Source organism: Danio rerio, chromosome 9 (genome assembly GCF_052040795.2).
Source record: "Danio rerio strain M-AB ecotype USA chromosome 9, GRCz13ab, whole genome shotgun sequence".
Classification (NCBI taxonomy): domain Eukaryota; kingdom Metazoa; phylum Chordata; class Actinopteri; order Cypriniformes; family Danionidae; genus Danio; species Danio rerio.
In genome coordinates this window covers 27,311,300-27,332,230 of record NC_141029.1, presented here as the reverse complement: position 1 = coordinate 27,332,230, position 20,931 = coordinate 27,311,300, and the positions used below count along the sequence as shown (strand labels likewise).

The following is a 20,931-nucleotide window of genomic DNA, read 5'->3' as shown; positions in this document are numbered from 1 at the left end:
TTTTGGGTCAATTATATCTTATAAATACAGTATGTGACTCTTTCAACACCATTTGTAGGTGTCCACAATGCTAAACTACGTATTTAACCAATGTGAAGGCCGCCTTTGCTTCTCTCCTGAACTTGAAAATATAATTGGCAGAATCGTTGATATGCTGAACTAAGATCGTCTAGGGCAGGGGTGCCCGAACTCTGTCCTGAAGGGCCTGTGTCCAGGAGAATTTAGCTCCAACCCTAATCAAACACACCTGAACCAGCTAATCAAGCTCTTACTAGATATAGGCCTACTACGCAGTAGGTACTGCGTTTGAATTTAAATGTACTACCCGGCCGTTGGAAAAGTACGTTCTATACAGTATGAATGTGAAATGTATAAATGGAATTCGTACGTACTACATCCGCCATTTTGTCATAGTCACGTGACCTACCTGCGTCAGTTGCGTCGCTTTACTCTCATTCATGAATTCGCTCGTGGGGCATCATGGGATAGCGCAGCGTGCATGGGATGCGCACTCCAGAATCTCGCCGGAAGTAGCAAGTCATCCGGGTACTTCTCGCATACTGATTTTCGAATTTTATGAATTTGGACATACTACTCGGCTCGTTTACTGATTTTAGCGTACTGTATAGTATGGAAGTATGCGGTTTGGGACGCAGCCATACTTGATCTCCAGGCAGGTGTGTTGGAGGAAGTTGGAGCTAAACTATGCAGGACACTGGCTCTCCTAGACCACATTTAAACACTCCTGGTCTAGGGAATCAAATCAAGATTGCCATCTTTTTTCGATTAATCGTGCAGCTCTAGAACTTTTTTTTCTGATAAGATGCGCATAAACTACGATGGAAACAGGTTCACTGAAAAAATTCCAATATGCGCATTAAAAAATCATGTCATCAGGTCATGTGGTTTTGTTATAAAAGATTATGTTATGATAAAAATGTGTGTGAATGGACAAACCAGCAGGCTAAACACACTGTAAAACATCTGAAATGTTGTTTTGGTCATTCTAAAATGCCTTAACTATTTCAGTATTAGTGTTATTATATTATTAATTACCTCCTGAGCTGTCAAGAGCATCTGCGCTCTGTGTCTCATGCCTTCAAATGTCACCATTCATTCATTGCATGTCGGGATTATCTTCTGAGGGACAAGTCGTTTTTTAAATAAATAAAAGATTGACACAGCTTCTTCTACCGCTACAAATTCCGTTTTTACTTTGGCACGAGATAATCAGGAAGTGACAATTTTGTTCTTTTTGACTTGTTGTATGGAAACACTGTGTGACAATGAACTGACATTCAGAATTCCGGTGAGGGCTCCCTCTGCAGGTTGGATGAGTGGTTGTCAGTTCTGTTTGTTACACACTGCTAAATTTGCACACTTTTTGTGCATAGCTAATGATTAATAACTCATTAAAATCATATAACATTAACAATAATTTCTGTAACGTAGCTATTTCTCACTACTGATGTTAGTTCATGCATTAACTGTTTATCAATAAACTTATTGTAAGTGTAACCTATTGTACTTTATAATTGCAATTTAGTTGGTTAGTTAATTGTACTCTAAATATTCATTAACCTTCATCATGAAAAAAGCTTCACTATTCCAACTAGAAAAAAGACATATTCATATGCCTAAATGTTCAAATCCAAATCTGACTTGAATGCAATTTGTATGCTACAATTCTCCCATAAACTGTTCTGCGATTCACTCTATAAATCTAATTTGCATGTAAAAAAGCATGCATACATAAAACAGTGCATTAATTCAAATAAATCACCGGAAAACATGATTTCACAGTATTTTGCAAGTGATTAAACTGGATGTTTTTTGCGCAATCTGCAGTTTTTTTTGTTGTTTTTTTTTTGCGCTCAGACAAAGTGAATTTGCGCATATAATTCTCGAAATGCAGGATATTTGTTCAAATATTAATGTCACATCTTGAGGATTACAATCGTTCCAGTGATTCTGTGAGGGTGTTGATGATTATCATATGAGGACGCATTTCTGAATTGTAATCTTCTTAATTAGCGCTCGCAGTCATCTGTTGTGTTCATCAGTGGTGATGTAAATGGCTGCATTAATAATTGATTGTTGGCACACTGATCTCTATAGCTGCATGCTCTTAACAGATGGCCTGATGCTGAATTGAGCTTTCTGCAGCTGTTGGTTACAAGTTAAGACAGGTATCGAACTAGATTTAATATCTTCCAAAAAGTCTTTTTACTGCTTCCAATGTATTTCTCCATTACAAGGGCAGGAGCGCATACCCCTCATTTTTTTGGGCGAACTTGGCATACTGTGCTACATATTCCAGATTATTTACTCTTTGTTAGGAGTTTTTTTTTTTTTTTTATTCCGCTTGGTCAGCTGACTAGATTTGTTACTGCCAAGGTTGTCCTTAGATACCCTTGTTGCACCTAGTCTTTGCAATTCAAGTCTAATCTGTTACACGGGGAAAGCGCAGCCGTGTAGGAGGGAAACAACATCAATCTTACAGCTGTGAAGATGTCACGCAGCTTACCTATTTCCACCCCTGCTGTCCCGAGCAGCCGTAGCGCACATGCTTTGACCTGTTTAGTAGCTCTTGAGCCCTGCTTTCAGATAAAATATTATTGCGGGAGCAGCAAGGTCTTTTGTAAGAATGCCCACGCAAGGCCTTGCCAGGTTGCGGCTGAGTGTATCACTAGCATCGGATTCCATCCCCATGGAGAGACCGAACCAAGGTAACCAAGGGGCTGATGAATAAATAGTATCCCGCTTGCTTTACTGTGAAAATGGTTGCCGTTGCGTGGCGGCGGCAAATGGCACATAAGCAATAGAAAAGACCACAATGAGTAATAGGTTTTGCATTATACTACAGTGCTGTATCATTGCTACTGAAATTATATTACCTGTATTTACCTGCTCACAACACAGATTTTAGTGCCACACTAAATAAGTTTTGCTGAAACTGTAAAATATTGGAACTTCTTTCCCAAATTTTTCAAACTGTGCATTTGTATAAGCAACATTCATACACACTTACAATAAGCAGCTTGCATACACACTTACAATAGTTTTTTTTTACTATTCAGGCCCTGTTTACACTATCACGTATTAGTTTAAAAACGGCATTTTAGTGCGAAAATGATCCACGTCCTCATTGGTGTTTCACCTAGCCATTCTAAACAGCCCTTCTTCCACACTACACTGCTGAAAACATACATCACATGACCATACACATCCACTGTAGCGTATGTGGAGTTTGGAGCTACAGGCAATCAGCGGGTGCTTTGAGGACACCTCCCCAGTTAAGAGCAGCATATGTCAGACAGTTCATCAAGGACATATCGTTAGATCTCATCTCACAATAGTTGTTAAACTTAATATTTATTCATCAGGTCTCTAACGACTGTTCGGTATTTTGAATTACTTGTTCTTATGTAACATGTTTTGGCTGAGCGCAAAAATAAATTAATATGTTCATTTATGTAACCACATACACAGATTCTGCACATTTGACTTATTGCTTCCCTTTATTTCCTATATTGTATAAACTTATTTTTTGTTATACTATTATAATGGCCATTATTGGTTATTAAAACTGATATTCAGCAAAAGAAACGTTCGAGGTTACAGAAGTAACCCTTCGTTCCCCGAGGAGGGGAACGGAAGTGCCATAGAGTGGATTGATTGAAATCCACGAAATGGGAGGATTCGGTTCAGAAGTCACTTGTCTGAAAGAGTATTGAACGGGCCAATGAATGCAATGAATTGGCAGCGTAAGCTTGCACAGGTGTACTTCATTGCCAATTATCCCAGCATATAAGCACACCTGGAGCGAGCAGACGCCATCCTTTTAAGCTGAAGAGACTTTCAAACAGCTAAGGGACAGTCATTATGGCGACGGAGTATGGCACTTCCGTTCCCCTCCTCGGGGAACGAAGGGTTACTTCTGTAACCTCGAACGTTCCCCTTCGGTTGGGGAACTTCAGTGCCATAGAGTGGATTAATTGAAATCCACGAAATGGGAGAAGTATGGAAAGCGCCATAATGACTGCACCTTACCAACGCCCCCGATGAGGGGATTGTCAAGCAAGCGTGACGCACCCACATCATGGGAGGCTCGGTCCTCCAACGTGTCCCTGGCCCTAATTTATCCTACTTCAGCAGAAGTTTTACGGATTTAGATATATTTTTGGGAAGTCGTGAGCATCTAGATAATTCTAGGAAAATACGACAGTACGTTGGGAAGCGTGCAATCCCGATAGGGAGGACGCTGCGGAGGCCATCCGTTACCCAAGGGGGGATAGATGGCAGAATTTACATATGGACTAGCCCTAAAAAGGGGGAGTACGCATAGCAAAAGAGTGGTTAGCGGGGAGGGAAGACACGGGTCCGCCCGGGGGGGGGACTTAACCATGGCGGAATAAGCATATGGGATCGCCTGGTGGGGATCACGCATAGCAGGCACCTTTACCCAAAACGCGGGCTGACCAGCGGGCAGACCTACAACGTAGTGGGCCAGCAAGTGACTCCTCCGCTGAGTCAGTGCTGGGGGCCACGGAGGAATCTGCAGGGCTCACCTGACGGGGAACTTTACTGACAGATAAAAAGGCGCACGTACCTCCGTGTTAGGGAGAATGGCGCAGCAAGCGTGTTTCAACACCCTACCGAATTGTTTCCTCAATCACCAAGGGTTACCTAATACCCTTGAGGAAACCGGCTCCACTCGCAGATTGTAAAACCTTGCAAATGTGTTGGGTGTCACCCAGCCCGCAGCTCTACAGATGTCTGTTAGAGGGGCGTAGCGTGCGCGCGCTCGAGAGGATGCGAAGCTCCGAGTGGAGTGCGCACGCGCTCTCGGGGGACGCACTCATCTCGGCTCTGATAGTGAAAGAAAGGCATCCACAATCTAGTGGGAACTTATTTCGGTACGGCACTTCCCTGCTGCCGACCGCTATAACAGACGAAGAGCTGCTCAGATGATCTAAACTCTGAGTGCGGTCCGGATAATACGCAAAACGCAAACTGGACAATAAAGAAGGGCTGGGTCTGCCTCCTCCGAGGGCAGTGCTTGCAGGCTCACTACCTCGTAATAAAACGGAGTGGTAGGAACCTTGGGCACATATCGCGGGCGGGGTCTCAGGACGTGAGAGAAAGCCAGCCCAATTACAGGCACGAGTCACTGACCAAAAAATGCCTCCGGGACCCCGACCCTCTAATCGATATCAACGCGACCAGCAGAGCTGTCTTCAGGGACAGAAAGATACTGAGTCGAGGATCGAAGGGATCTGACGCGGCTTGTGTAGTGAGGGCGAGATCCTAAGAGGGCATGAGAGGGGGGCGAGTTGGATTAATTCGCTTAGCGCCCCTGAGGAACCGGATGATGAGGTTATGCGTTCCCACGGTGCTGCCAGCTACCGCGTTATGAGAGCGGAGATGGCAGCCACGTAACCTTGAGTGTGGAGGGCGCCAGCTTCTCTCGGCGTAAAGAAAGCACAACGCTGATCTGGCAATTACGGGGGTCTTTTCAGCGAGAGACACACCATTCAGTGAATAGACTCCACTTCAGGGCATAGGCGCGCTCGAGGAGGGGGCTCTAGCCCGAGTGACGGTATTAACCACCGCAATCGGAGGTTACCTAAGTCTTCCTCGCGTCTAATGACCTCCAAAGATCGGCGAGGGTGCCAGGTGGTGCCCTGTCCCTGAGAGAGTAGGTGCTCTCTCGAAGGGACTGCCAGGGGAGGGCTATCGCGAGGGAGAGCTCTGACATCCAGGTCCGGTTGAGCCAGAGGGGCGCAACCAGCAACCTGTTCCTCGTCCTCCCTGACCTTGCACAGTAACTGCGCGAGCAGGCTCACTGGGGGAAACGCGTATTTGTGCATGCCCCGAGGCCAGCTGTAAGCCAGTGCATCCGTGCCGAGAGCACTCGGTCAGGGAAAGAACAACTGGCAATGAGCGATCTCGGGGGAAGCAACAGATCGATCTGGGCTTCCCCGAATCGCGCCCATATCAGCTGAACAGACTCGGGGTGGAGTCTCCATTCTCCAGGACGTAAGGCTGCCGTGAGAGCGCATCGGCTGCACGGTTGAGCTTGCCTGAATATGAATGGCGTGCAGCGATTTCAGCCGCGGATGACTCCAGAGGAGCAGACGGCGGGCGAGCTGAGACATGCGGCGAGAGCGCATACCCGCCACCGCCGCCGTAGTGTCCGTCCTGACCAGCACGTGTTGCCGCTCCAGCACCGGAAAAAACGGTGGAGAGCGAGGAACACTGCCAACAGCTCCAGGCGATATGCCAATGCAACTGGGTACCTTTCCACAGGTCCGCAGCCGCATGCCCGCAACGCACAGCCCCCCAGCCCGTGTTGGAAGCGTCTGCTGAAACAACAACAAGACTGGACGCCTGTTCTAGAGACACCCAGGCCTGTAGGAACGAGGGGTCGCTCCAAGGGCTGAGGGCGCGGCGACACAGCGCAGTAACAGAGACTCGGTGTGCGCGCACGTGCCATGCGAGTCTGGGGACTCGATCGTGAAGCCAGTGCTGAAGTGGTCTCATATAGAATAATCCGAGCGGCATGAAGCGGATGCCATATGCCCCAGGAGCCTCTGAAATAGTTTCAGTGGGACCACTATTTTACTGTCGAGCTCTCTCAGACAGTACAGCATCAGCTGAGCGCGCTCTCCGGAGAGGCGCGCTGCCATGGTGACCGAGTCCAGCTCCAGCCCGAGAGAAGAGATCCTCTGCACGGGGGCGAGTTTGCTCTTTTCTCGGTTGACCTGAAACCCCCACAGGTGGAAGTGCCAGAGCACTTTGTCTCTGTGCGTAATCAATTGCTCCGAGAGAGGGCAAAAATCAGCCAGTCGTAAAGAAATCGAGTATGCAGATGCCCGCGAGCCGAAGGGGCGCTGAGGCACCCTCCGCGGGCTTGGTGAGGACCCGCGGAGACAGAGAGAGCCCGAAGGGGAGGGCTTTGTATTGCCAAGCTCGACCTTCAAACGCAAACCGCAGAAACTGACGGTGGCGAGGAAGAGTGGAGACATAGAAATACGCGTCCATCAGGTCTAATGCTGCAGACCAACCCAAAGGACGAACGCACCGGAGGATGCGCTTCTGCGTGAGCATTCTGAACGGCAGCTTGTGCAGGCAGCGGTTCAAAACGCGCAGATCTAGGATTGGCCGTGACCCACCGCTCTTTTTGGGCACGATGAAGTGTGGGCTGTAAAACCCGCTCTCCATCTCGGCTGGAGGGAGCGGCTCGATTGCATCCTTCGCCAGGAGGACAGCAATCTCCTCTCGCAAGACAAGGGCGGACAGGGGGCTGACCCTGGTGAATACACACCCGCGACTTGGGGGGCCGTTTCGCGAACTGAATCGCATAGCCGAGTCTGATTGTGCGTATGAGCCACCGCGAAGAGCTGGCCCGCGCTAACCAGGCAGGCAGAGCTCCCGCTAATGGACTCATAGCTACAATCGCTGACGTACCAGCAGTGGGGCAGCGCGGAGTGGGTGTGCTGATCCGGGAAGCGCGCGGGTCCCATGGAAAAGCTGGAGGTGAGATATTTGCTCTCACTCCGCACCCGAGCTCCGGAGGGGAGGCTCGAGGGGTGGGAGAAAGGAGACCGTCCTCCCAGCGCTCGTGAGCCACTGGCGAAACGCACCGAATCTGCAAGCTGGAAAGCATAGCGTCCCAGACTGGCAGATTTCGGGCTGTCACATCCGGGGAAGTGGAAAGTGCCCTTTCATAATGTTTTCATGGCAGTAAAAAGTGCCGTTGTGAAATGGGGTCCCGCCCTCCAGCGGGGAAAGAGCAAGTTCCCTCTTCTCCAGATGGCCTGTCCCAGGGACGCTTCGCGGTCTGTTGCCAGACTTAGCGGCGTTCTGGGCAGGGGGGGCTGCCTGCTTCCGAGGTGCCCGACGCGCTCGCTTCGCCAGAGGCGTGTGCGGGGGCGGAGCAGCTCTCGTAGGCGGGCGCCTTCGGCGAGAAGCAGGTATGAATGGCACGGCGGGCGGAGCGGGCTACGGACCGCCGATAAGACATCACCCATCAACTGCTCTCTCACCGCCTTGAATTCCTGGGTGAATTCACAGACGGTGTCGCCGAACATGGCTTGGGATATGGGGAAAGTCAAGAAAGCGGACTTTGTCGACTTCGCGCATATCAGCCAGGGGTGGCGCTCCTGGATCACTAATGTGGACATCGTCCTTCCCAACGCACACGCAGCGGACTCAGTAGTCCGAAGAGCTAAGTCGGCGGCGGTGCGAAGCTCGTAAGCCTGGGTTGGACCCACCCTCGTGCAGCTCGGCCAGCGCCTGCGCTAGGTAGCGCTGGTAGGTGGCTATCGCATGCAAGGCGGAAGCAGCCTGGCCCGCAGCTATGTAAGCTCTAGCTCCGAGGGAGGTAGATAACTTACAGGCTTTGGATGGGAGACGAGGCAGACCCCGCCAAGAAGAGGCGCCGCGCGGATTTACCGCCATCGCGCACTCAACCTGAGGAATCGCCACATACCCCCTGGCTGTTCCACCGTCAAGAGTGGTGAGGGTGGAAGGACACGCAGCATGAGCAGAAAAAAAGTGCTTTACAAGACCGCGTGAGCCTACTGTGCACCTCCGGGAAGAAGGGAACGCCCCTCTAGTCGGTCCGGCCGCGGAGCTGGGGGATAAACCATCAGCAGCCCGGGAAAGCACGGCTAACATGTCCGTTTCAGGATCCGTAGTGACAGCGCTCACCAGCCCGAAGGGGGTGAGCGGGTCTGGATCATCATCGGACAATGAAAGCCCACCCTCCGATGCCGCGGTGGACGTCTGGTCTCCGGTGTCATCGGGCGTAAGGGCTACCATCTGTTAGACGGATCGCTTCCCCCGCCCGAAGCTTGGATGGAGCGCTTAGAGGAGCGGGAGGTCCGCGGGCCCGTGGGCGACGGATTATCTCTCGCTGAAACCCTCAGATCTGCCCGAGTGCCCGCTGCAGAGCAGGGGACAACTGGGGTGGTTCGCCCTTTTGCAAAGGCTAGCCGCGATCTTTACTGCGCAACAGTCATGGCATCGCAATGACGACATGAACTGCCCGCGAGCAGCGCATTAACATGCTGGACCCCCCAGACATGCAACGCAGTGCTCGTGCCCATCATCCGAGGACAGGAAACCACCGCATCCAGAAACGCACAGTCGGAGCGCCGTCCTGAAAAGGACGTGCTGCACGACTGTGTTGCTCTTTCTGTGAAGTTTGCAACTTTATACGCACCGCTCTGGAGGACCGGACCCAAAAACGCCAGGCAAGGGAGAAACCCAGCTCGACCGTCTGCCGCTGCGTGTACACACTCTGGACCGGGAGAATGCTCTCGTTCGCTCAGAATCGCTGGTCACAGCAGGAGGAACCCTCATCGACTCGATCAGAAAGTCTCTGAAGCGAAAAGGATGGCGTCTGCTCGCTCCAGGTGTGCTTTTATGCTGGGATAATTGGCAATGAAATACACCTGTGCAAGCTTACGCTGCCAATTCATTGCATTCATTGGCCCGTTCAATACTCTTTCAGACAAGTGGCTTCTGAACCGAATCCTCCCATTTCGTGGATTTCAATCAATCCACTCTATGGCACTGAAGTTCCCCAACCGAAGGGGAACTGGGTATGTTTTGTGTTTTCAATAAAAATGAAAGGAGGCAGCTATGTTAGGCTCTGTTTTGTTATAAATGTGCAAACAGGGAAAATGACGGTCATATAAATAAATAGCTACACAGTGCCTCAATATTTTTGGCAATTTTTCCAGCACTTTTTTTACACAGCAGATGCCCTTCCAGCCGCAACCCATCTCTGGGAAACATCCACACACACTCACTCATTCACATACACACACACTCATACAATACAGAAAATTTAGCCTACCCAATTCACCTGTACCGCATGTCTTTGGACTGTGGGGGAAACCAGAGCACCCAAAGGAAACTCACACAAACGCAGGGAGAACATGCAAACTCCACACAGAAATGCAAACTGAGCCGAGGCTTGAACCAGCGACCTCTTGCTGTGAGGCGACAGCCATACCTACCGCGCCACTGTGCATCCCCGTATATATATATATATATATATATATATATATATATATATATATATATATATATATATATATATATATATATATATATATATATATATATATATATATATATATATATATATATATATATACACACACCCCCACCCATATAATGTACTTAATATTAAGGACAAAACCTCAATCAGGTAGCGAGAATGTTTGCAGCATGCCTCTATTTTCAGATGTCTCCGTTTCCCCCTACACTTACTGACACTGAGCAGCAGCATTTTAAGAAGGAAACAGCCTCTTCACAATTTCCAAAATGCTCTGTTTCCGGGGCTCGAAAACTCTGGGGTAGTGTGGACGGAAGGCGTAACTTATGCTTTTTAATACTAAAATATATTAGTGTAAACGGGGTCAACGCTGAAGCAGGCTGGTGTTTGTTTCACAGCTAGAAAACACAAATCTTGAGATGGAACAACAACAGCACTACTGAATATAGCAATAACCATTGATGCGGTGAGCTGAATGGAATAGCTGAATGGAAATCAGCTATTGTTCTTTAAACAACTTGATTATAACTGTTGTGGGAATGGGCTGCACGGTGGCACAGTGGATAGCACAATCACCTCACAGCAAGAAAGTAGCTGGTTCGAGCCCCAGCTGAGTCAGTTGTTATTTCTGTGTGGAGTGCATGTTCGCATGGGTTTCCTCCAGCTACCTTGGTTTCCCCCACAAGTTCAAAAACATGTGATATAGGTGAAAATGGGCAGGCTAAGTTGTCCATAGTGCATGTCTGTAAATAGATTTGTATGGATGTTTCCCAGTGATGGGTTGCAGCTGGAAGGCCATCCGCTGCGTAAAACATGTGCTGGATAAGTTGGCGGTTCATTCCACTGTGGTGACCCCAGATAAAAAAAGAGAATAAGCCCAAAAGAAAATGAATGAACTGTTGTGGGCATGCACAAGCACAGCAAGTAATTGAATAACAGACAGTGACCTACATGGTAAAATTAGTATTTATACTATAATTACAATTATAGTATTTATACACACATGTATGCTTAAAATACTTACACTACATAAAAGTATACAAGTATACTTTTAAAGGTGCCATAGAGTGCATCAGTTAGAGACCGTTGGGAGGGGGCAGGTTGGGAGGCAGCTATGGCCTAATGTAATAGTTAGACTTGGGATTTAAAGGTCGCGGGTTAGAGTCCAAGCAGTGATTGTAGGTGGTGGGAGTGAATAACCAGCACTCTAGGTAGTTGGTAGTGCGCCTCACAGCAAGAAGGTTGCTAGTTCGAGCCTCGGCTGGGACAGTTGGCGTTTCTGTGTGGAGTTTGCATGTTCTCCCCATGTTCGTGTGGGTTTCCTCCGGGTGCTCCGGTTTCCCAAACAGTCCAAAGACATGCGGTACAGGTGAATTGTGTAGACTAAATTGTCTGTAGTGTCTGAGTGTGAATGTGTGTATGGGTGTTTCCCAGAGAAGGGTTGCAGATAGAAGGGCATCAACTGCGCAAAACAGTTGCTGGATAAGATGGCGGTTCATTCAGCTTTGGCGACCCCAGATTAATAAGGGGACTAAGCCGAAAAGAAAATGAATGACTGAATACAAATGTTTTAAGGCTGTAAAACCCCCCACTACACTATTTTCTCAGATAGGCATTACATTTTCACACTTTTCTCTCTTGTTTAAAAACTCACTTAACTTATACCTTCCTTTAGCTTCTCCAGAAGTCCAACTTTTTGTGTGATGGTTGGCATCTTTCTCTGTCTGTTTGGTGCTCAGGTGCCTTTGACAGTGCAAAATGTTTCATCGACACTATGGGGTTTGTTGGGGAGAAAACTTGCAAACATATCATCCAGCACTTCAGAGTCACACTGCCAGCGATCAAAGATTTATGTTAATTTGGTGAGCTGAATACATTCTGTACTGTACAGGAGACAAGGCATAGAGGAGATTTAGAATGGTCCACAGCCAATCAGGACGCAGAACAAAATGCACTAATCAGGATGCAGAACACAATCGCTAAAAACAAAAGCATGTCAAATTGCACAAAATTTTTAATAAAAATTTCTGCAAAAACTGTCTCTCTATTGAGTTCGATGCTTTGTTAAATCTTTTAAAATCGTTTTCAACCATAGTACCCTAATATAAACCTAAGACACATTATAATGAATCATTAAAACAACAACTTTACATGTGGTAACCATTGCACAAACACAATAATTGACTCTGGCGCATTGAATTATTGTAAAATACTACACACCCAAGGAGTAACCACTTTCAACAGCCTGTCGTCAGTTACTCATTTCTTAACAATTCAGAATTATAAAGCACTTTTCTTAATTATGGGCAGAATTTGAGGACGAACAATAAAGTGTGATTAAGATGTGCTGCTTAACAGAATCGTACTGTGCTGAGAAATAATTTGCACAACCCACTAAACCGCATGCTGCAGGCTAGGTGCAAATATACTTTGTATTTAGTACATCATGATCCCCAGATAGCATGCCACAAATAATGTCCTGCTTGCTATGGACTTATTTAAATGTGCTCAAATTTTCCCATAAATACATATTTTCTTTTCCAAATGTAGAAGATTCAGTTCCTGAATAATAAGTAGAATATATTTTTGCTGCTAGCCTGCAGCACCATTGCTGGCCTTCTCATTAACAGAGTGCTTCACGCACTGATGATATTTCATACATGTTGAGCTTATTATAAATATTATAATGAGATTAGAAATAAATTTGCTGTTGAGAAGGCGCAAAGAAAAGACCTTTTTCTTCATTATTTACAGATGAAAAGGATTGTGTGTGTATGTGTGTGTGTTCGTGCTCAAGTTTTATGTGCACAAAATAGAATGAAACGCAAATACTTCATTAATCAAAAGAAACTGAAATCACTTTGGCAGCCTGCATTTACATGTATATTTCTATCATGCAATAAATTAAAAAAATATTACATAACAATAAGGATATGTTTACACTGTTAGTACACGTAGACATATATTTATGGCACCAAATACTAATTAAATGTATATAGCCTTTTTTTAAAGGCTAAATTGTACCTTAATGAATACAAAGTATATGCACATTGACCTTGTGGTGGAATCAGTTTATTAATCATGGGGAAAAGTATTCAAGATGATGATTTGCTGTATTTTTAATTTTTCTGTTTCTTTATTGGAACTTAATAATACACTTGATAGAGGAGCAGTAGCGTAAAGTAAATACAAACACTCAAATTAATGTCATTTTACTTCACTACTTTCCTTCAACCTGCAGTCAATACTATTTTTTTCTTGTCTATAGGAATTAGAAAAATCTGTCCTGTGATTTCTCTCCAATCAAATTGCACATACAAGGTAAATCGCATTATAGTGATCTACCTCTAGACATAATTGCAGCAAACTGTTTGGAAGCGTTAAAAGTGTTCAAGAAGATGTCTAAAATCTTTACACGCATTGACCCAGAGACTGTTTAGATGCATGTCACTGATGCTGAATGTTTACTGTCTGATGACCAACATGGCCTTAAACACCCAGCATGCACAGGGCGTCAACATGACGTCAGATTGACATTGTACCCCAACGTTGCATCATCATGGGGATGTTGCATTTTTTGAAAATTAAGTTGACGTCAAAACTCAACATCTGGCTGACGTCAATGTCCAACGTCCAACCTAAAATCAAACAAATACCAACGACTAATGATGTTACAGCTTGACGTTTTGTGGACGTTACCCCTATGACGTCTATCAGATGTTGGATTTTGGTGGTCATACCTGATGAATAAATGTCAGTATTTGACATTAATAAATGGTTAAATGGTTTAAGATGTTGGCTCGATGTTGGATTTTGGTCATTTTTCAACACAACCTAAAATCAACCACATATCAACGTCTAAGGATATTACAGATTGACATTGTGTGGATGTTGCTACTATGACGTCTATCAGATATGCGATTTTGGTTGCCATACATGACGAATAAATGTCAGTATTTGACGTCAATATTGGTCGCTTTTCCATCAGTCAAAACATTCCTAGCTTGGGTTAAAGCAAAAAGCATTGCAAAAGACCCAGAATTATCAGCAACGCCACTGTGTGTCATATACTTTTTTTGTTAGTAATGTTTAAATATCACAGTTATGGCCAGTATAGGTATATTTCAACCCCCTAATTTGCATCATAATGATATTTCATTATTTAATCACGATTATTGTCAATACAGGTACATCAAGACACCCCTGATACATGCACACTGTATTTGTGCTGGTTCAAAACCTATTATTAGATCTGTTATGCATGGGTTCATCAGGTATCTCTCTTCTCTCCCACACATTGCAGAGTTTGAAGAGTGTAGTTGTAGTTTCGAGCTCTGACACCCTTCTTCTTCCGTCCTCAGTGAACTGCAGTTCAAGCTGATACATGATGAAATATCTGCTGCAGACCTCTGTGTGAGGAAATGGTAAAATGGTCTTGGCATACGCTTGCCAGCCATCTCTTTTTTTAGATTAAAGCTTTGAACGGATAATGTACCACTGAACTTGAAAAATGGCATATACAGCAAGTGTTGAAATTGTCAGGATTTAAAAATCCTCCTGCAGACATATGTTTAAAATGGTGTTTTGAGAAATAACTGCACATCAATCCATGTGCACTGCTTTTAACCAAAAGCAAGGATTCATTCGTTGAGTCATTCATGACAAATTGATGACTCGCGAGGTAAGCTCATTTTTATATTTCTCAGGATTTTTATTTGGCTGGATTTTAAGAATTTCCTCATTTAGAATAGGGTTAAAAATTAGATGAACATGTTGTGGTATGTAATTTGGATATTTAAAATATACCATTTTCAATAGTCAAGGTAATGGTATTACCCAACAGAATTGAGCTGAAAGATGTTCAATAATAAATCCAGCAAAATCATCTTCTCTTCCAATTCGATGCATGGGTTAATACATATAAAGAGAGCTTACGTATAATCACCACCAATGTATAAATAGCAACCATTATAATCACGGTCTGCATTGCAATTTGAAATCAGGAGGAAAAAAGGAAATGAACACAGACAATGTAATTCAGATTGTTCATGTATGACCCCATTTAAGTTTGGATTTATGACTCTAATACAGTACTTTTTTTTTTTTTTTGAACACCAGGCCTAAATGATTTTAGTCACCTGTTTTTGAATATGTTCATATGTTAAATACACAGAATTTTCACTAGTTACTTACTGTAAATCAGTTACAGCAAAAGTACTGTATTTACATTTATAGCACCATTTATCTTGCTCTATTTGTATTTGCAGTATTGTATTTTTACTGTAAAACATACATTTATTTTCACAATGCAACTTTAAAATACAGTAGCACACCGCATAACTGTCCTACAGTAAAATACAGTTCATGTTACAGTTAAAGTTTGTATAATTTCCAAAAAATAGTTAACAGTGTATGTTCATCTCTCATAAAAAAGTCCTGCTCTATACAGGGCTGTGTCAGATTGGTTTTGGTCCAACATGTTTTATTTGCAACAAGGATTTGATGCTAATTTTACAACGCTCTGGCAGAATCCACTCACCATTCGCTTTATTAAGTTCATCTGTTCAACTGCTTGATTTCACAAATATCTAATCAACCAATCAAATGGCAGTAACTCAATGCATTTAGGAATGTAGATGATCATAATGAGCATCAGAATGAGGACAAAGAGGGATTTAAATGACTTTGAATGTATTAAGATTTTTGGTGATATTGGGATTGGATCTACTTGGGATCTTTTGAGTTTACAGAAAGAAAGCTGAAAAGGAGAAAATATCTAGTGAGCAAGAGTTCTGTGGTGCTGAATGACTGACTGACAAACTGAACAATCGACCCCCCCACCTCACCCCAGTGTTTGTTTTAAAGACAAAATGGAGCCATATGACTTCTGGCTACATAATTTGTGATCTTCAGAAACGTATATACAGTAGGGCTATGTTTTTCAAGAATAAGTCTATGTTGGTATCCACAGTTCAGGATTAATAGTGTGGGATATATGTTCTCAGCACCAAGAAAATATATTTTCTTTTTACCAATAGAGAATTGTTTAAACACCACAGCCTAACCCGATTATAGGTATAGGTCCATCACTCTATGTCCACAATGTACAGTGTGATTTACTGAATACTTCCAACAGGACAGTACACCTTGTAACAAAGCCAAAATCAACTCAAATTGGTTTTCTTAACACAACAGCAAGTTCACTATATTCAGATGGTATCCAAGACTCCAGATCTCAATTCAGCATAGCACCTTGGATGTGGTGGAGCAGGAGATTCGCATTATGGTTGTGCAACCAATAAATCTGCAGCAACAGTCAATATGAGCCAAAATCTCAGAAGAATTTTACAGCATCTTTTGCCATAAATAATAAAGGCAAGGCAAAAGGGGGTCAACCCAGCACTAATAAGGTTTTCTTAATAAAAGAGCTATGAAAAAGGTTGCTAACCCCCACGATACACATTTATATAGATTACTGAACACAACAGTATGCCACTCTCTATGACGCAATGAGCTGAAAACATGTAGGTACACTAGTAATTGGAACCCACATTAAAAGCAATCCTCTGAACTCGTTGACCCTTCCGCTAACGGCCTCTGATGTGTCCTCGAGCCATTTGTCGTGATCGTGAGAGTGTCACAGCGCTGCTTTCATCGATTGCACAGCCGTTCACTCGATCAAAGGGATCTCAGCAGAGAGCTGGTAAGAGTAAAACTCTTCTGCCGAGACCAAAGCTCTGCGAATGGCACTCGCTTCAGCACTCTCATGTTGCAAATGATCGGCTAATTGGCTAATTAAAGTAATCTTTGTATAAATTGCTCCTTAATTACAAGCAGCCAGTAATGAGCTACCCCAGAGGGAGAGTTACCCCCCGACCCACACCAAGTGTGACTATTATTACACCTCTTCGGTTTAGCATATATGAGTGTGAGATTGGTAGAGCATCATTGGTAGACTTATTGAGGAACATGCTCACATTTGATGCCAGAACTATGCAGACACCCAACACAAGCTACACCCAAATGCCCAGAAGACAACAGCTGGTCACTGCAGGCTCTAAATGTAGTTTCTATAAAAAATAATCTCTGTAATTTGTAGACAACCCCCATTTTCTGATTGCATGTGCTGTTATATTTTAGTAAAAAAAAGCTCTGCTTAATCTCCCCCTCTCACTTTGAACTAATACTGGTAATTGATCTAGAAATATGGACCAACGGCACTGAAATAATGTTGTTTCATCTGGCAACAAGCAAAGCAGGCTATGCAATTGATACACTGTATTCCTTCACGTGATACCTTAAGTTGTGACACCAAAGTTCTTCACATGTGCTTAAAAAGCACTTAGTTAGAAGAGGTTGGCACTTCTCACAAGGAAAGAAATTTGGTGTCCCATGACAGCTGGAGTGTTTTCAGGATAATAATGAGGCATTAAAGGCCAGTCTTTATATGCTGTACTGGATATCAGTATGATTACATTTATATTTTTGATTTATTTGATTTATATTTTTGTTGCCGGCACGGTGGCTCCGTTGTTAGCTCTGTCGCTGGTTTGAGTCCCAGCTAGGCCAGTTGGCATTTCTGTGTGGAATTTGCATGTTCTCCCTGTGTTAACATGCACTGAAAAAAATATTCAAAGATGATTTGTTAGATTTACTTTTTTTTTTTTTTTTTGGTAAAGTGGTTGTAACCAATTTATTTTGGTTTAATTTTAACTAACAAACTACATTTAATTTGTTTGTTTAAACTCAACACATGTAAATTGTTTGCAACAGTTTTGCAGACATCATTTTTTTCAGAGTGGGTTTTCTCCAGTTGTGTTGTGGTTTCCCCCACAACCCAAAGACATGCGGTATAAGTGAATTGAGTAAACTAAATTGGTCATATTGTATGAGTGTGTGTGAGAATGTGAGTGTATGGGTGTTTCCCAATACTGGGTTGCGGCTGGAAGGGCATCCACTGCGTAAAACATATGCTGGAATAGTTGGCGGTTCATTCTTCTGTGGCCACTAATAGCCACTAAGCTGAATGAAAATGAATGAATTTATGCATGCTCAAACAGACAGACTACAGAAGACGGAGACTAGAAAATAAATTACTTCATTTCTCATACAGAATTTTAAAATGATGTCAGTGCATCGCTATGGGCTAGTCGAGTCCTGACTAGTGGACTTTTCCCGATTCCACACCCCTTTTTCTCCAACTTCACTTCTTGTCTATATGGATACTGTCAATATATTGTTAAATGCCAATAAAAATCTGATTATACTGTAACTGTGGATTAAAGATCATTCTGTTTTCTTTCTGGCACAGATCAATCATTTTAATTCAAAAGATCGCAGTGTATCACCAGGAGCTATATGATATACATTTTTTACCCTAATTGTACATCTTGAGCTTCATGGACCATCAAGGACTGGTTAGAGCTAAAAATCTCCTTTTAATCTACTTGATTAAAAACTAAAGCCACCAGCAAAAGTTTATTTTTGGGAGACCTGTCTCTTTAAATAATAATAAATAAATAATGCTTAAAATACTTTGGTCAAACAGAGGCTGTCATGAATGTTAAATTATTAGACTGTGTATCGGGTGTGATGTAAAGTGACTATTGACAAAGTGATTTCATGGAAACTAGCAGTGAAATGTGAACTATCACATGTACCATCGATTTCTACACAACTGAAGGAAAATTCACTCAGAATTAATCACTGCTCTACTGCTTCAACTATGAAGAAAAATAATTATGGAATGGTTGAATAATTTAATTAGAACCTGAAAATGTATCCATCATTTACTTTACTTCCATACAAAATAACAGGTGCTCAGACCAGAAAGTTCCCAAACGACAAAAAGGCACATGAAAACATTTCACAAAAGGGTAAACATGACAAGGTTATGAGTCATAAATTATAAGCTCAGTTATAAAACAGCGCTGTATGCCAAGTCAAATCAGCTGATGTCTGTAAGTCAGTGTTGGGTAAGTTACTTCACAACATTATTGATTACTAATTACATCACTAAAACTGTAAGTTACTTTTAAGTAATACTTTATTTTTTTACAATTCACACAATTAATCACTGCCTTATTTTTCCCAAAAGCCATTACCATCTTGAACTCACACTTGCACTGACCCCATACATGCATACACATGGATTGGACTTTATGCAAAACACATCTGACTATACATCTTGTATATATCTCTCATTCAGCCTCCAGAACTGTTTACTCCACCTCACCCTACCCCAATCTCATCCTCTATTTTTGCAGTACTATTTATCATCTTAAATATTACATATTGTATATGCCTCTTGTTCTACCTCAGAATTATTTACTCCACCATCCCCTATTTTGCACTACTATTTATTTATCATCTTATATTTACATAGTACACCCTGTATATATCTCTCGTTCAGCCTCAGAACTGTTTACTCCTCCTCACCCTACCCCCTCTCTTCCCCTATTTGCTCTACTGCTTATTGTCTACAGTTATTTCTGTGACTTGTTTAATGTGGTTGTATTTAAATTATATATTTACATTTGCACTCAGTTGTGAGATGCACTTAATCTCATCACACATATAAAATAATGTACGTTGTATATGTTAACAGTGACTAAAAGCCATTGTTTTCTATTCTATTCGTTTCTTGTTTTTTGAGATATTAACTGTGTATACATCCCTAATCCCACCCAATACCGAAAATTAACTACTACCTTACTATTAATAAGTAGCTCATTTGTCATTAATCAAACAAATAATGGGCTGCACTGTGGCGCAGTGAGTAGCACAATCGCCTCACAGGAAGAAGGTCGCTGGTTTGAACCTCGGCTGGGTCAGTTGGCGTTTCTATGTGGAGTTTGCATGTTCTCCCCGTGGGTTTCCTGCGGGTGCTCTGGTTTCCCCCACAAGTCCAAAGAAAACATAAAAAAATATGCTGGATAAGTTGACGGTTCATTCCGCTGTGGCGACCCCAGATTAATAAAGGGACTAAGCCAAAAAGAAAATAATTGAATGAATGAATGAATGAGCAAAAAATCTTAGTTCATGGTTTGTTAGTAGCGTGTGACTTAAGTTAATTTCTTGACTCGATATCAAAATCCATATAAATAATACTTACAAAAAGTCAAATATATGTATCAAACACCGAAACATTTCACAGTAATGACATTATATTTCATAATTATTATTTCAATTATAATAATTCAAAATATATGTATGCAAAATTTCCTAATAAAACATTAGTAGAATACCGTTAAGATTGACTTTGTTCAATTTGTTTGTTCAGTTTTACTCAAATAAAAAACTGGCTGGTGGACATTTAAGTAACACTTTATTTTGATGGTCCATTTGAGTAGTAGACTGTCTGCTTAATATCTGTCGACACTGTGCTTCAACAGACATTAAACTGACTATAAGAAACTTTGCAAGTACATGTCAACTTACACTAACCCTAACCCTAACCTAACAGTCTACTTATAATCTAATGAGAATTAGTTGGCATGTAGATGCAATGTAACTTAGATTGAACAAACACACCGTCAAAATAAAGTGTGATAGACATTTACTTTTTTACTTTTGAAACAGTACTAAATGACAGTTGGTTATCTTTGCATGTTTATTTCCTGTCAGTACATCAGGTTCATTCTCTAATCTCTTGCGTTCTTCCTGATCTCATGCCAACATACTGTTATTGCATAAGAGAAATCAAAAAGATTCTATTTGTAAGTTTTATGAACACATTAACCTGTGATTAGTTAATGTTAAAAACATAAACAGTTTAAAAAATGCTAAAAAATAAAGTTCATTGTTGCTTCATTTTATCACAAATCTAATGATATGTCACACTGTTTTGTGATAAT

At 42.9% G+C, this 20,931-nt stretch overlaps 1 long non-coding RNA gene across 1 annotated transcript in view; it reads left to right on the top strand.

Annotated features, from left to right (window-relative positions):
- LOC141376133 (uncharacterized) overlaps positions 1–13,864 on the top strand; it is a 49,819-nt gene extending 35,955 nt beyond the window's left edge. The window contains exon 4 of the long non-coding RNA XR_015499439.1: positions 13,344–13,864. This is a non-coding gene — a long non-coding RNA (uncharacterized LOC141376133). The remainder of the gene's footprint in view (positions 1–13,343) is intronic.
- The last annotated feature ends 7,067 nt before the right edge of the window (positions 13,865–20,931 follow it).